The sequence below is a fragment of the Helianthus annuus genome, chromosome 17 (genome assembly GCF_002127325.2).
Source record: "Helianthus annuus cultivar XRQ/B chromosome 17, HanXRQr2.0-SUNRISE, whole genome shotgun sequence".
Taxonomy (NCBI): Eukaryota; Viridiplantae; Streptophyta; class Magnoliopsida; order Asterales; family Asteraceae; genus Helianthus; species Helianthus annuus.
The window spans coordinates 48,435,355-48,453,877 of record NC_035449.2 but is presented as its reverse complement, the minus strand read 5'-3'; positions in this window follow the sequence as shown (position 1 = coordinate 48,453,877).

Below are 18,523 nucleotides of genomic sequence, written 5' to 3'. Positions count from 1 at the left end.
TTGCAGCGCGAAGGTATGTGTTTCGGGGGTGGGTGGGAGGAGAATAGTTGCGTCCTCCCGGTCTGCCGCTAGTGGCATGAGATTCCCCGGAATATGTATGGTCGTCCGTGTCGGTACGGCCATATCCTTCGTGATAGGACTGTGGTCCCAGCCGGCTCTGGATGCCGGAGCCGCGGTGGGCTGTGGATTGCCGCCTGTTCTCGCCTTGAGGGCCCAGGCGGTTTTGTATTGGGTCTCTGGCATGAGACCCATATGATGAATCGTCCTCATCGATTGTGCGAACCTCACAGTAAGAGGAGCCGCGGTCCTCCCGCCTGCTTCGGGAGGCTGGGCGTGAAGGAACCCTGCCGTCGTAGTGTAAAATACGACCCGCAGGGGTATGTGGTGCCGGGGTAGGCCCGGCTTGTACTTGTGCTTCTGCACAAGCTCGATTGTATGTTGCGGCCAGCAGGGCTACCTGCTGGTCATACCAGGCATAAGGATTCATGTCTGGAGGGATCACAGATGCGTACTGTGAGAGATCGTGTCCAAACGTAAGGGATGCGCCCCCTTGCGTTGATGTGCCAATGTGGCCAGGATTTGGGATTGGAGGAGTTGTCACGGCCCTCGGCCCCGGTTTGACCAGGTCCAGAGCCGCGAGGCAGGAAATCCCGTGGTATTAAATTTTAAGCGACAGCGGAAGTCTTTTTAAAACAGAATCTTTTAATATTAAAACTGCCCGTTTACATTAATTAGGGATAAAACCTTGTAATTTACAATAAGGTGATTTCACTGGGAAATCTTTATTTTACAAAACATGTTTCTTTATTTATTTATATTGAGCCACTTTTCTATGCTTGTAGTGCTTCACGGCACTTTTCTTGGATTACAATAGATCACCTGAAACATGTTTGAAAAAAGGTTTTGTCAGCGGGGAAATACTGAGTGAATCATTCAGTTTACTAAAATGACACATTGGTTATAAATTACAGTATTAAGAGCGATTACAATGTTTCTGATATCAAACCAACTACCCACGGTACTTTGTCACTCGACCCATTGGCCCTCTAATTGTCCAATGGTGTCTGTGATTATGGTCATACCACCCATTGGCTGCCCCAATGGTGAAGATTATCAAGTAATGTATACAAAACCCCACATACCGGCTGTAACTTGGTGATTACAAAGACTTAATCCCTTTAATTATAACTTTGAAAATAACTTGGAGTTTTGTAAAACAATTGATAAAAAGAGAATGACTCACATTGCAGATTTAACGAGCAGTGTATAAGCTTACTGATTAGCCTTGATTAACCTAATTTAAATAACAATGCACACAAACGGGGTTAGTAACTAATACAGCAGTTACGACAACTCACAAGATTAAACCCTCACAACGATTGACAAAGTGCAATACTTAAGCATCCAGCGGATTCACAACGAACGACAGAGTATAGCCCGAATTTGGACAGCACTCAAACATTCAAGTCGAAATCACGACGAATGACAAAGTATAAACTCAATTTGAGCAGCACTTAATCATACGTTGGATAGTTTCAATCGATCGGACGTTGAATCGTAATAGCGATCGAGTTATTACCCTGTTTTGCGGCAGCACTTCGTGAATTTGTGCGTGTTGTGGACTGTTTCTATGATATCTCATTGTGTATAACGAATTTCTTCGTCATTTTAGTGCCAGAAATCAAGTCCCAATGTCCACTATTTATACACAAAATTTGACATGCTTACGGACCGTAAGACTTTTATCCCTTACGGTCCGTAAGGGACACCTAACCACTATAGGGTAGCCATGTCTGGGACTAGCCTAGCTGAGTTGACAACTTCGTAAAATTCGAATTTGCCAGCGTTTTATTTAGATAATCGTAACTAGCCCCCCCCCCCCCCCCCCGAGTTTTAGGGGCCCTGATCCTGATTCTGATTGTTCTAAAAATTTTAGGGTTTATGCAGAATTACTTGGGTTTCTCAATTAGGGTTTCCTTAATAGATAATTAATATACTAAGTATTAATCTTAATGAGAGTTGTTACATCCTCCCCACCTTAAGAAAAATCTCGTCCTCGAGATTTACTGGAATAGATGAGGGTATTTTCGCTTCATTTCTGATTCCAGCTCCCAAGTGTATTTTGGTCCTCTCTTTGAATCCCATTTGACTTTGACTAGCACTAGTCGCTTGTGTTTGAGAAACTTGACTTTTCTATCTTCTATTTGTAGTGGTTTCTCTACAAATTTTAACTTTTCATTTACCTCTACATCTTGAAGAGGTACTACCAGGGATTCGTCAGATAAACATTTCTTGAGATTGGATACATGAAACACATCATGTACTCCAGCTAGCTCTTCTGGTAGTTGTAATTGATAAGCAACTGGTCCTATTCGTTGCATTACTAGAAATGGTCCTACGTATCTTGGACTTAGATTTCCTTTCTTACCGAATCGTACTACTCCTTTCCAAGGAGAGACTTTCAAAAGTACCTTGTCTCCGACTTGAAATTCTAGTGGCTTGCGGCGATTGTCTGCATAGCTTTTCTGGCGATCTCGAGCCGTCTTCAGTTTTTCCTTGATTTGAGTTATCTTGTCAGTAGTTTCTTGTACAATTTATGGACCTGATAATTGACTTTCTCCTATTTCTGCCCAACAAACTGGAGTTCTGCACTTGCGTCCATACAGTGCTTCGAATGGAGCAGCTTCGATGCTTGAATGATAACTATTGTTATAGGAGAATTCAATTAAGGGTAAGTGGTTATCCCAATTACCACCAAAATCAATTACACATGCTCGGAGCATGTCTTCCAGGGTTTGTATCGTCCTTTCACTTTGTCCGTCTGTTTGAGGATGATATGCAGTACTTAAATTTAGTCGGGTTCCCATTGCTTCTTGGAAACTAGTCCAGAAATGGGAAGTGAAACGACTATCCCTATCTGATACAATGGAGAGTGGGACTCCATGTAAAGATACTACTTCATCTACGTACAACTTGGCTAGCCTTTCCATGCTAAAGGTTTCCTTCATTGGTAGAAAATGAGCTGATTTGGTTAATCGATCCACAATTACCCAAGTTGCATCATTACCTTTTCTGGTTTTGGGTAACTTAGTAACAAAATCCATTGTTATGAGTTCCCATTTCCATACAGGCATTTCCAACTGTTGTAGTAGTCCTGAAGGTTTCTGGTGTTCGGCCTTAACTTGTGAACAAGTAAGACATTTAGATACGTATTCAGCTATATCCATTTTCATTCCTATCCACCAGAAATTGTTTCTTAAATCTTGGTACATCTTATTGTTTCCTGGATGTACGGTATACCTAGATTTATGAGCTTCTTCTAAAATCTTATCTCTTAATTCTCCATGCTTAGGTACCCAAGTTCGTTTCTTGTGGAATCTCCAAATTCCATCATTTCTTTGCTCTAGTTCCTTTATATAACCTTTCATTCCTTCAGCATCGTCTTTGATTGTTGTTTCCTGAACTTTCTTCAATTGTTCCATTAAATCTACTTGTAGATTTAATCTAAGAGCACGGACTCGTTTTTGCTTCTCCTGATACTTACGACTTAAGGCATCTGCGACTACGTTTGCCTTTCCTTCGTGATATTGAATATCACAGTCGTAATCGCTTAGGATTTCCATCCATCTTATTTGCCTCATATTTAACTCTTTTTGCCCAAATATGTACCTTAAACTTTTATGATCTGTATAAATTGTAAACTTACTTCCATACAGATAATATCTCTAGATTTTAAGGGTAAAAATTATGGCTCCTAATTCTAAGTCATGAGTCGTATAATTTTCTTCGTGCTTTTTCAACTGCCGGGAGGCATACGCAATTACCTTCTTGCGTTGCATCAACACACATCCGAATCCTAATTTTGAAGCATCACAATATACTTCAAAATCTTCTGTTCCTTCGGGTAAGGCTAAAATTGGAGCATTCGTCAATCTGTGCTTTAAAATCTTAAAAGCTTCTTCTTGTCTAGGTCCCCATTCAAACTTAACGGCTTTACAGGTCTAGTCAAAGGTACAACTATCTTAGAGAAATCCTTAATAAATCGTCTGTAGTATCCAGCTAAGCCTAGAAAACCTCTAATTTCCATAGCTGTTTGCGGGACCTTCCATTTGGTGATTGCTTCTATTTTAGCAGGATCTACGTGAATTCCTTCGTGATTCACCATCTGACCTAAAAATTGTACTTCTTGCAGCCAGAATTCACACTTCGAGAATTTGGCGTAAAGCTTTTCCTTTCTTAACAAAGTTAAGAGTGCATGTAGGTGCTCACAATGTTCTTCCTGACTTTTGGAATAAATAAGTATTTCGTCGATGAAAACGATTACAAATTTATCCAAGTATGATTTACAGATCCGATTCATCATGTCCATAAATGCTGCTAGAGCATTTGTTAGTCCAAAGGGCATGACTGTAAACTCATAATGGCCATACCTAGTTCTGAAAGCAGTTTTAGGTATGTCTTCTTCTTGTACTTTCAGCTGGTGATATCCGGATCTTAGGTCTATCTTAGAAAAATACCTAGCGCCTTGGAGTTGATCAAAAAGATCATCAATCCTAGGTAATGGGTATCGATTCTTAATTGTAACTTTATTTAGTTCCCTATAATCGATACACATCCTCATCGATCCATCTTTCTTTTTCACAAACAACACTGGTGCTCCCCAAGGGGATGAACTAGGTTGTATAAATCCTTTGCTTAGTAATTCATCTAATTGCTTTTTCAGTTCTAACATTTCAGTGGGTGCTAATCGATAAGGTGCCTTGGCTATTGGTGTAGTACCCGGAATTAGATGAATTCTAAACTCTACTTCTCTATCGGGTGGTAACCCAGGTAATTCTTCTGGAAAGACGTCTGGGTATTCTGAGACTATAGGGATGTCCTGGAGTTCCTTACTTTTAGTGTTAATGATTACAGAAATCATATACACCATTTCTTGTTTTCTTGAATAACTAGCCAACTTCATTACTGAAATGAATTTCAGTGGCTTTCGAGGTCTATCTCCTGTAATTAAAATTACCTCTCCTGTGGGGGTACGGATTTCTACGGAATTCTTATCACAAAGGATTCGAGCATGGTTGGCTACTAACCAATCCATTCCTAATACTACATCGAATCCAGCTAATTTCATAGGTAACAGGTTTGCAGAGAACTTATGACCTAATAGTTCTATCTTTCCTTCTTGCAAAACTTTATTTATGTTAACAGAATTCTCATCTGCCGTTTCAACTGTAAAAACCTGCCTAAGGGTGGTTAAGGGTAAATTAAGAGCTTGGCAAAATGAAGTATTGATAAAACTTTGGTTTGCACCAGAGTCAAATAATACTTTCGCATAAACGTCGTGAACTAAAAACGTACCAGCTATGACGTCAGGAATTAGTTCGGCTTCCTGAGTAGTCAATTGAAATGCTCGGGCATTCTTCTTTGTTGTTCCGTCAGCTGGTTTGCCTTTATTGTCTGCGGTTTTAATCAATTTAGGACATTCTGTTTTGTAATGTCCTGTTTCTCACAGTTATAGCAGATTATGGTTTTCTTTTTGCAGTTTTCTTCACTATGTCCCACAGATTTGCAAAAATTGCAGGTTATATTACATCTTCCAAAATGTTTCTTTTTGCAATTTCTGCAGAATGGAGGGTTTGAAGATTGCCCTGTTCTTCTTCTTTTGAAGCTGTTATTATTACCCGTACGAAATCCTTGGGTAATTTTCTGAGATAATTCCTTCTTCCTGTTTTCATCTCTTGTGCGGACCAGTTCATCGGTTAGGGTATTAGCTAATTCCACAGCATCGTCAATAGTACGAGGTCGTGCAGCCTTAACGATGTTACGGATTTCACTAATTAGTCCCCAAATATAGCGAGAAATGAGTACCGATTCTGGCGAAGCCAGTGTTGGTACCACTCTAGCATATTCAAAGAATGTCGAACTATAACCGCGACACTCTACGCCTACCATACGATGGCTTAGGAACTTATTCGCCATTTGTTCCTTTTCATATTCGGGATAGAATTTTCTTTCTACAAGATTCTTAAATTCTTCCCAGTTCATAGCATAAGCCATCCTTCTTCCTTTTGCTTGTAATACTGTGTTCCACCCATCTAGCGCCCCTTCTTTGAACAAATTTGAAGCATACATGACCTGATCTTCTTCGGCACACTTACTTATTGCAATTACTGCTTCGGTTTTCTCTAACCAACGCAGTGTTGCAGTTGCCCCTTCATTACCTGCAAATTCTGCTGGTTTACAGGCAAGGAATTCTTTGTAAGTGCAACCAGGCGTTGTAGCTTTCATTTTCTTAGGAAGTGGGGCCTGTCGTGGATTATTATCGTCATGATTGCCGCCTCCATTTATGTTGTTACTGTCGTTATCTTCCGGAGTACGTTTGCTAGGAATGATTTGTTGTGGTTCAGCAGGTTTCTGAGCAGCAGCCATAATTTCTGGAATAGCATTAGCTATCCCTTGAGCAACTATATTTTCGATATCTTGCCTAGTCATATATTGATTTTCTTGATTTTGCTCAGATTGGTTTACTTCATTAACTGGTTCATTCGCGTTTTCCATCTGTTAATTAGTATTGGTATGAATTATTAGTATCCAATAATTGATAGTTAGATATAACAAAACAATTACACAGAAGCACATAAAATTTTACAACACACATATATATAGTCAAAATTCTCGCTTTTCTCGACTTCTATTTTGTTTTATAGATTATATAGGCATCCATACATACTGTTTATCTTACAATGTTTTATTTCCTATTTTGAAGAGTTATATTTTACTACTACTGTTATTATACAGACATTCTTCCCACCCCATTATTCTTTGATCAACTGGCAGTTTAGTAGTGACGCTCCCTCTCGTCGTATTTCCAGGAGATTTGTTCCCCCATTTCCCGGATCCTATTCCCTGTACCTATCAGCTCTTCACCGAACTGACGAAGTTCGGCTAAGTTTTCGTTGCTCATTGGAGGATTGGGGATAGGTTCTGGATCAAACTGTGGGAGAAAGGTATAAGGACTATTAATTATGTTTTGAAATTGCCAGTCATTCGTCCACCACTCTTCCATTTCACCTAAAGGTCGAGTGGGGACTAGAGGGTCCGGAATAGCTGGTTCCAGATTTACAGGAAGTTGGATTTCGGCCGGGTAAGGGTATAGATTGTTGTTGATAGGGCTAATGACATCACAATTTGCCAGTAGACGGTCTATTTCGTCTTGAAATGTGATTTCTTCAGGTTGTTTAGAGCTCTCTCCTACTTCTATTCCCTTTTGTTTAAAATTTTCTCTAGTTTCTATCTCTGCTGGTTTAGAACTCTCTCCGGTCTCGATTCCTTTTCCTTTGTCTATAGGGTTTTCTACTTTGGGAAGTTTCCTAGTGGCTGGCTTCCTCCTGCGTACTTTCCTCCATCCTACATATCTTCTTCTTTTCTTAGGCTTTGCTTTTTCTGGAGGTGGAGCTTGAAATTCCAGGGTTTCCTCCATATCAGCAAAATAACCAGTAAAATCGTGAGAGACTTCGATTGGTACTGAGTATAGATTGAGATTCTGAAATGCTTCAGATAGCTCACTCATGTTGTTTAGCATATATGCAAAATGCACAAAAATGCTGAGTTAAAATCTTATAAGGAAATCTAAACAAATATTTAGTTTTATTGCATATTAAAAGACTAATTTTACAAAAGATAATGGAAAATTTAAACCACACTAGGATTTATTTATTTACGGAGTAGTAATTTTCTACTAGACCAGGCTTATTGGTAGTTTAGAGGTTTACATTCTCTGCTACGGTAGCTAGCATATAAAGATTTGCCCATTTTTCATCTAATTTGTCTTCCCAATGTGGACTATTGCCTAATTCCTGGATTTCCGGATTAAACCTCACTTTCTTGACTTGGGGTTTCTGGCTTTTCCTAATAATCGAATTTCTTTTCTCTGGGGTAAGAGGATTCTCATATTGTGCTTTACGGACAAAAATCCCTTCTTCCAGATTTGCTGGGTATTTGGAGGAAGAGGTTCCTTTTTCTGTGGGTGCAGTATCTAATTTGTGGTAGATAGCAGAAAGTCTTTGTTTACCCATACTGTAACTTAACAATTAATCAGTTAATAAAACACATATTCACAGAATGGCAGTTGAAATTACTAAGTATTTCTCAATTACTTTAATAGGCTAAAATCAGTAGTAAGCTTAAATCAGTGGCTCTGATACCACTTTTTCCTGTCACGGCCCTCGGCCCCGGTTTGCCAGGTCCAGAGCCACGAGGCAGGAAATCCCGTGGTATTAAATTTTAAGCGACAGCGGAAGTCTCTTTAAAACATAATCTTTTAATATTAAAACTGCCCGTTAACATAAATTAGGGATAAAACCTTGTAATTTACAATAAAGTGATTTCACTGGGAAATCTTTATTTTACATAACATGTTTCTTTATTTATTTATATTGAGCCACTTCTCTATGCTTGTAGTGCTTCACGGCACTTTTCTTGGATTACAATAGATCACCTGAAACATGTTTGAAAAAGGTTTTGTCAGCGGGGAAATACTGAGTGAATCATTCAGTTTACTAAAATGACACATTGGTTATAAATTACAGTATTAAGAGCGATTACAATGTTTCTGATATCAAACCAACTACCCACGGTACTTTGTCACTCGACCCTTTGGCCCTCTAATTGTCCAATGGTGTCTGTGATTATGGTCATATCACCCATTAGCTGCCTCAATGGTGAAGATTATCAAGTAATGTATACAAAACCCCACATACCGACTGTAACTTGGTGATTACAAAGACTTAATCCCTGTAATTATAACTTTGAAAATAACTTGGAGTTTTGTAAAACAGTTGATAAAAAGAGAATGACTCACATTGCAGATTTAACGAGCAGTGTATAAACTTACTAATTAGCCTTGATTAACCTAATTTAAATAACAATGCACACAAACGGGGTTAGTAACTAATAGATTAATTACGACAATTCACGAGATTAAACCCTCACAACGATTGACAAAGTGCAATACTTAAACATCCAGCGGATTCACAACGAATGACAGAGTATAGCCCGAATTTGGACAGCACTCAAGTATTCAAGTCAAAATCACGACGAATGACAAAGTATAAACTCAATTTGAGCAGCACTTAATCATACGTTGGATAGTTTCAATCGATCGGACGTTGAATCGTAATAGCGATCGAGTTATTACCCTGTTTTGCGGCAGCACTTCGTGAATTTGTGTGTGTTGTGGACTGTTTCTATGATATTTCAGTGTGTATAACGAATTTCTTCGTCATTTTAGTGCCAGAAATCAAGTCCCAATGTCCACTATTTATACACAAAATTTGACATGCTTACGGACCGTAAGACTTTTATCCCTTACGGTCCGTAAGGGACACCTAACCACTACAGGGTAGCCATGTCTAGGACTAGCCTAGCTGAGTTGACAACTTCGTAAAATTCGAATTTGCCAGCGTTTTATTTAGATAATCATAACTAGGGTCCCCCCCCCTGAGTTTTAGGGGCCCTGATCCTGATCCTGATTCTGATTGTTCTGAAAATTTTAGGGTTTATGCAGAATTACTTGGGTTTCTCAATTAGGGTTTCCTTAATAGTTAATTAATATACTAAGTATTAATTTTAGTGAGAGTTGTTACAGGAGTGGTCCTCGCAGGCCCTGAGTTGGTGGGGTTTAGGTTATCCCCAGCAGTGTTATTCAGACGATCAGACATGATCTTTTGAGAGGGAGAGGGATGGTAAAAAAGTGCTAAGAGTAGCGGTGGGCGCCAATGATGAAACAATGGTTAACCGGGCAGGGTTAACACACTGGTCTCGCCAAGAAGGGTTAATCCCTTCCTCTCAAGGATCGCTGGCTAGATCGTCCGCTGGTTGATCTCCTACACAAAGAAACAAACCGTGACTCGTAACAAGGAGGATGGGGTGGGGGGTGCGCCTTGTTACCACTCTCCGGCGTGAGAATCAGTAATCTGCTTGGGAAGCAAAGTATGATAGTAGTAGTAGTGAGAGAGTTGTGAAGAGATACCTCAAACCTGGTTTGGGGTTGGTATTCATAGCAGAGGAATGAAGGAGGAGGTGGACGGATAGACTGACGACATGCTGCACCTTTGCAGGTGTGTCAGGCCTGTCGGTTGTGGAGGTGAAGCCACGTCAGCATGTCGCATACGTAGACCTGACAGGCGGCTGTCATTGGTGCTACTTGCTCTGTGGTGTCAGTCCCACTTGCTGAGTGCACAGGATGCGGTGCGGGCCGCATCGCTGCTTGCGGTAACTCTAGATGTTCCCGCGTCTCATTCTTTGATCAAGAAATACGCGAGATGCGGTGCCAAGCCGCATCGGCGTCTGTGGTGACTGTTGCTGTTATCCAGCTCCTTTGTACTGATAGAAGTGTTCACTGGATGCGGTGCTAGGCCGCATCGCTGTGAGTACTTCCGTTTTCATACACCAGATGTGGTGCCATGCCGCATTACTATACCGTTCTGATATTCTAGGTAAGTCCTCCTCCATTATTGGGCAGATTGGATTTGACTACTGTGTTCGTGCGTTCCCGCACGGACACAGGTAAGTTGTTAGCTAGTGGGGGTTTTGATAAGGGTAATGGTCACTTGCGGTCGTGCTGACGCGAGATCTGGGACCATACCCCTTCAGAACCCTAATTGAAAACCACAAGTAGTACGGTGCGACTCGAAATAGGAAAACGGACGAAACTAGCAACAGGGCCCCCCTAAACTCAAGGGGGGATCCCCTAATTGATTCCGCGACTCACAACAGAGGTTTAGGACACGTGTCAGTCGAGTTTGACACATTTTTGGGCTATACATGAGACAAGGCTAGCCTAGGCTAGATGGGTCCTCCCCGCGACACGCGCCAGGTATGGCGAAGCTGTGCGCCACGCGCGGCCGGGTCCAAATTTGGCTATAAAGCCAGGGGTTTGGCATTTGAACTGTTTGCTTGTTACGACACTCAAAATCATTTCGTACATTGATATATGCTCTGTTTCTTTCAAAAATACGACCCGTGTCCCGAAACTCTACTACAATAACAGGGTAATAACTCGATCACTGCTACGATACTATATCCGATCGATTAAAACTGATCCGATGGATGTTTAAGTGTTGCCTACATTGGGCTATACTTTGTCATTCGTCGTGAGGGTTTCGATCTCGCGATTATCGCAAATGTTGAATTAAGTTACTAACCTAGTTTCGTTTGCCTTGTATATTTAATTAGGTTTACCAGCTTAATCAGTAGGCAAGCTTGACCGTTTAAATTGCAATGTGAGTCATTCTTTTTTTGTAACAACTCTCACTAAAATTAATACTTAGTATATTAATTATCTATTAAAGAAACCCTAATTGAGAAACCCAAGTAATTCTGCGTAAACCCTAAAATTTTCAGAACAATCAGAATCAGGATCAGCGCCCCTAAAACTCAGGGGGGGAACCCTAGTTACGATTATCTAAATAAAACGCTGGCAAATTCGAATTTTACGAAGTTGTCAACTCAGCTAGGCTAGTCCCAGACATGGCTACCCTATAGTGGTTAGGTGTCCCTTACGGACCGTAAGGGATAAAAGTCTTACGGTCCGTAAGCATGTCAAATTTTGTGTATAAATAGTGGACATTGGGACTTGATTTCTGGCACTAAAACGACGAAGAAATTCGTTATACACACTGAGATATCATAGAAACAGTCCACAACACACACAAATTCACGAAGTGCTGCCGCAAAACAGGGTAATAACTTGATCGCTATTACGATTCAACGTCAGATCGATTGAAACTATCCAACGTATGATTAAGTGCTGCTCAAATTGAGTTTATACTTTGTCATTCGTCGTGATTTCGACTTGAATGTTTGAGTTCTGTCCAAATTCGGGCTATACTGATTAATTGTTAAGTTACAGTATGGGTAAACAAAGACTTTCTGCTATCTACCACAAATTAGATACTGCACCCACAGAAAAAGGAACCTCTTCCTCCAAATACCCAGCAAATCTGGAAGAAGGGATTTTTGTCCGTAAAGCACAATATGAGAATCCTCTTACCCCAGAAAAAAGAAATTCGATTATTAGGAAAAGCCAGAAACCCCAAGTCAAGAAAGTGAGGTTTAATCCGGAAATCCAGGAATTAGGCAATAGTCCACCTTGGGAAGACAAATTAGATGAAAAATGGGCAAATCTTTATATGCTAGCTACCGTAGCAGAGAATGCAAACCTTTAAACTACCAATAAGCCTGGTCTAGTAGAAAATTACTACTCCGTAAATAAATAAATCCTAGTGTGGTTTAAATTTTCCATTATCTTTTGTAAAATTAGTCTTTCAATATGCAATAAAACTAAATATTTGTTTAGATTTCCTTATAAGATTTTAACTCAGCATTTTTGTGCATTTTGCATATATGCTAAACAGCATGAGTGAGCTATCTATTTCAGAATCTCAACCTATACCTAGTACCAATCGAAGTCTCTCACGATTTTACTAGTTATTTTGCTGGTGTGGAGGAACCCCTGGAATTTCAAGCTCCACCTCCAGAAAAAGCAAAGCCTAAGAAAAGAAGAAGATATGTAGGATGGAGGAAAGTACGCAGGAGGAAGCCAGCCACTAGGAAACTTCCCAAAGTAGAAAACCCTATAGACAAAGGAAAAGGAATCGAGACCGGAAAGAGTTCTAAACCAGCAGAGATAGAAACTAGAGAAAATTTTAAACAAAAGGGAATAGAAGTAGGAGAGAGCTCTAAACAACCTGAAGAAATCACATTTCAAGACGAAATAGACCGTCTACTGGCAAATTGTGATGTCATTAGCCCTATCAACAACAATCTATACCCTTACCCGGCCGAAATCCAACTTCCCGTAAATCTGGAACCAGCTATTACGGACCCTCTAATCCCCACTCGACCTTTAGGCGAAATGGAAGAGTGGTGGACGAATGACTGGCAATTTCAAAACATAATTAATAGTCCTTATACCTTTCTCCCACGGTTTGATCCAGAACCTATCCCCAATCCTCCAATGAGCAACGAAAACTTAGCCGAACTTCGTCAGTTCGGTGAAGAGCTGACAGGTACAGGGAATAGGATCCGGGAAATGGGGGAACAAATCTCCTGAAAATACGACGAGAGGGAGCGTCGCTACTAAACTGCCAGTTGATCAAAGAATAGTTGGGTGGGAAGAATGTCTGTATAATAACAGCAGTAGTAAAATATAACCCTGTAAAATAGGAAATAAAACATTGTAAGATAAACAGTGTGTATGGATGCCTATATAATCTATAAAACAAAATAGAAGTCGAGAAAATCGACAATTTTGACTATATATATATGTGTTGTAAAATTTTATGTGCTTCTGTGTAATTGTTTTGTTATATCTAACTATCAATTATTGGATACTAATAATTCATACCAATACTAATTAACAGATGGAAAACGCGAATGAACCAGTTAATGAAGTAAACCAATCTGAGCAAAATCAAGAAAATCAATATATGACTAGGCAAGATATCAAAAATATAGTTGCTCAAGGGATAGCTAATGCTATTCCAGAAATTATGGCTGCTGCTCAGAAACCTGCTGAACCACAACAAATCATTCCTAGTAAACGTACTCCGGAAGATAACGACAGTAACAACATAAATGGAGGCGGCAATCATGACGATAATAATCCACGACAGGCCCCACTTCCTAAGAAAATGAAAGCTGCAACGCCTGGTTGCACTTACAAAGAATTCCTTGCCTGTAAACCAGCAGAATTTGCAGGTAATGAAGGGGCAACTGCAACACTGCGTTGGTTAGAGAAAACCGAAGCAGTAATTGCAATAAGTAAGTGTGCCGAAGAAGATCAGGTCATATATGTTTCAAATTTGTTCAAAGAATGGGCGCTAGAGTGGTGGAACACAGTATTACAAGCAAAAGGAAGAAGGATGGCTTATGCTATGAACTGGGAAGAATTTAAGAATCTTGTAGAAAGAAAATTCTGTCCCGAATATGACGCGGTTTGTATACACTACTTGATAATCTTCACCATTGGACAACCGGTTATCCAATGTGTGATATGACCATAGTCACAGATCCGGTCGAGTGACAAATACCGATTTTGGGTAATTAGTTGATATAAACATTGTAATAGCTCTTAATACTGTATATTATAACAATGTGTCTTTTGTATAAATTGAATGCACTCGCCAGTATTTTTCGCTGATCAAATCTTTTTAGAACATGTTTCAGGAGATTTACCGTTAGGAAAAATGAAAAGTGCCGCGTAGCATTCCAGCTTAATTAAAGTGGCTCGGTAAATAGAAATAAAAATGTTTTCTGTAATCAGGGGATTTCCTAGTGAAATTCCTTACTTGTAAAATACGGGGTTTGTCCCGAGAATTATAATAAAATAATTCGGTGTTTTCTTTTAAAACTCTGATATTATTTCCTGACAAACGATCCTGTTGAAAATTCTGCTGTCAAATGAAATACCAATACCACGGGTTTCTGTCCCGCGGCTTCCGAACCAGGCAAAAAGGGTCGGGGGCCGTGACAGAAAAGGTGGTATCAGAGCCATTGGTTTAAGCAAATTAAGTATTTGAATAATACTTAAATTTTTGTCAGGAATTTAGTGCTTCTGTGAAATTTAATTTCAATAATTAAAATTTAATTTGGAATTTTGTGTTTCCTTATGTGTGACTAACAGCATGAATGAATTATCGGAGGCTCTCCAAAACTTCTCGATACATTCCACCGACATGGAAGCTACCGGGTACCAAGCTGAGGCGGATGAGCCACTGGTGTTCCAAGCTCAAGAAAAACCCAAACCAAAGAAAAGAAGGAGGCTTTTAGACTGGAAAAGGGGGAGAAAGAAGAAACATGCGGCTCAAAAAGTGAAGAAAACAGTCGAACCAAAGGAAAAAGAGATTGTGGGAGAAAGCTCTGGACAGGCTCCAACTTTACCACCATGGGAGTAACCAGGCAGGAAGCTAGCAAACTGCGACCTTTTTGGCCCAGCTTATGAAAACCTTGTGAACATTCCCGTTCAAAATGAACTTCCTACAAACCTGGAACCTGCCATCCCTAAACCTATTGTCAACCCACTACCCCTTCCTGACCCAATTGAGGAGTGGTGGACCAGTGATTGGCATTTCCAAACACTCATGAACAATCCAAACCCTTATTATCCACAGTTTGAACCCAGAACCCAGAAAATGTTGCTGAACTACGCCGCTACGGCGAAGAATTGGTGGACGCGGGAAACCAGATCCAAACCGTGGGTGAGAACATCTCTTAGAAGTACGATGAAAGAGAATTTCACTTTTGAAGACAATTAACCATAGAATAGGTGTTTTGTGTATAAATAAAACCATATTTAAATATGTAAGCATGTAATCCCGTAACATGCAAAATCGTAAACGTGTAAACTCTTAAACATATAACTTGCAAACATGTAAATAACATAAATCACAAACTCTTTTCCGAATAACCTATGTAAAACATTTTCAAAACACTATCAACGTTTAAAACCTTTTTAAAATAGGGTTAAGTTACTGGACAAAGGGTCTTGGCATACAAAATATCCTTAACGTATGAAGTGAAGGAGATTTTTTTTTTTAATTTTCCCCGTCTTATTAAGCACGTATTTTAGTTCTAGAATTAAAAAAAAAATCGTTATTTTACACTAGTAGAGTAATTATACTTACTTTACGAAATTGTAGGGTAATAATAATTACCTACAATAATTACTCTACTACTGTAAAATCAAAATTTTTTTCGTTTATTTTACATTTTGCGACTAAGCATCGTCCGTGGGAAAAAATAAGAAAAGAAAAAAATTATCTTCTTCACTTCTTACATTAAAGGTATTTTGTATGTTAAGACTCATTTGTATTTAATCTTTACACTTTTAAAATATACGTGATGTAGAATATAAAAATCAGATACTTGAAGGTCAAACAACATGTATCAAAAGAAAGTTTTAGACTATCTATACCTTAACTTGCAAACATGTAAATAACATATTCCTAAACCCTTTTTTGAATAACCTATGTAAAACAATTTCGAAACGCTATCAACGTTCAAAATTCTTTATAAAAAACTTCATGTAAGATATAAATCAAGTATCAGATACCTAAAGGTCAAACAACACGTATCAAAAGAAAGTTTCAGATTATCCATACCTTAACAACACATATCAAAAAAAAGTTTCAGACTATCCATACCTTAACAATGTACTTTCCAATATGCCTTTATAGTTGTATGTCTTTCCTAAGGATTGTGGTATCCTTGAGAATCCAGTGTAGCCTTGGGTAGGCAGGCGCTCCCTTATTTTTTTGCATATTCGGCAAACAAAAATCCTGATCGTACCCATTAAAAGTTTGGTTGAACACTTGAACCACTCGTTTAACCCACATGTTCATTAGAGATCAGTTGGTAAATTAGTTACGTTCATGTGTTTCCATATTCTAGATCGTTATTAGTGTTTTGTTTTACCATTTTGGATTAATGTTTTTATAGTTTTTGATGATTTTCTTATACTTTTGATGTAAATAAAACTCATATTTAAAATAATAGTTCGTAAATGTATAATTTTATAAGTATCTATATTGTTAACATCCATAAAAACTATTTACAAAATTACAAAATAAATTCCAAACGTACATACTATTTGTAAAATATATAATATATAATCTTAATCTACTAAATAAAATGAACTTAATTGTTATACATGTTTAAATAAATATTATAATTCAAGTAATGGTTATAATTTATAAACCAAGTGTATATAGTATATGTAATAATTAAGTTCAAGCCCAACACTGTTTCAGTCAAGAATTTATAAACTAAACTTAACGAGAACAAACAAAAGAAAAGCTGAATGGACCAAACTTGAAATTGGGCCAATCTGTGGGCTCAGCCTGAATAAAATAAAAATTAAAGTGGTGGAGACGGGATCTAAACAATACCAAACTGTTGCATTTATATCTTCAACTAACTCGCCGGAAAAACAATGCTTTCGCCGGAAAGTCTTATGTGGCCTTCTGATAGGCTCTTGAAGGTTTAGAAATGACTAAATGTTGCTAACAAAGTGGAGTGGAGATCAGTTATTTGTTTGGTGCTTTAGTTAGGTTTTGGTTCGCTGAAAAAAATGTGTTTTATTGTTAACCGTTAAGAGGTCGAAACTCGAAAGTGAAATCTTTTTGAGGAATTGATGTTTTTTTTTTTTGAAAAATATCAAACCCGGCTTTTATATCCTAGTTTGCTTCGTGTGAGTCGGTGAGATAGACAAGTGTTCGCCGGAGAAAAACGGTGGCTCAAAGGATACGTGGTGGTAGCCGACAGAGTACGTGGTGAACGTGTGTAGATTGAAGTTTTGTTTAAAGATACGTGGTTACTAGTGTGATCCTTCACGTTTTCTTTATTATTTATATTAGACGGGTGGAATAAATGAATTTTATATAATAAATAATAAAATAATATATCTTTAAAAACTTTTTTATTGTACGGGTTGAATAAATATAATTTTATATATTAAATAATAAAAAGTTATATACCATATTGTATGGGTTGAATAAATATAATTTTATATACCAAATAAAAAAGTTATATCTTTAAAACCACTTGTATAGTTGTATTACACGAGTTGAATAAATGTAATATTGTTTACCAAATAATAAAATAATATATCATTAAGAAACCTCATTTATTACACGGGTTGAATAAATGTAATTTTTTATACTAAATAATAAGTAGTAGGATGGTATTCAAAATTTAAAATAGAAGAATGGTATTCAAAAATTTAAAGTAGGGTGAAATTTAATATTAGCTCATTATTCATTTATTTATTTAATTAATATAAGATAAGTTTGGAAGTGAGGCGAGAAAATCATAAAATAAATACTTACAATGAATGACAGGTGTTACACATTAATGTTTAATTATATAGTGTAGTATAAATATATATTTATATTGATATAAATAGATTATTATATTGTAGTAAAATTTGTTAATAAAGTCTCAATAAATTTAATCATTTATTTAAAACTTGTAAATGTAGAAATGATAAATAATATTAGTTAATTTTATCGTAAAATCTATTTGATACCAAACTAAACAAAACGTTCAAATATATAGTTAATATCAAGAGTAAATTACGATTTTGGCCCCTGTGGTGATCTCACTTTTACCCTTTTAGCCAAAAAATGAATCTTTTAACATCTGAGCTCCCAACGTCTTTTTTTCTAACCCTTTTGGCCCCTAACACTAACCCGATCCATTTACTTTTAGGGGCCAAAAGGGTTAAAAAAAAGACGTTGGGGTCCAAAACGGTTAGGAAAAAAGACGCTGAGAGATCAGATGTTAAAAAATTCATTTTTGGGCTAAAAGGGTAAAAGTGATAACCACAGGGGCCAAAATCGTAATTTACTCTAATATCAAATTAGTTAACTAAGTTTGAATTTGAAGTAAATAGATAAATATAAAAGTAATAATTAAATTAAATAATATTTAGTAGGAGGATTATCTATAACTAATTAGAAGAGAT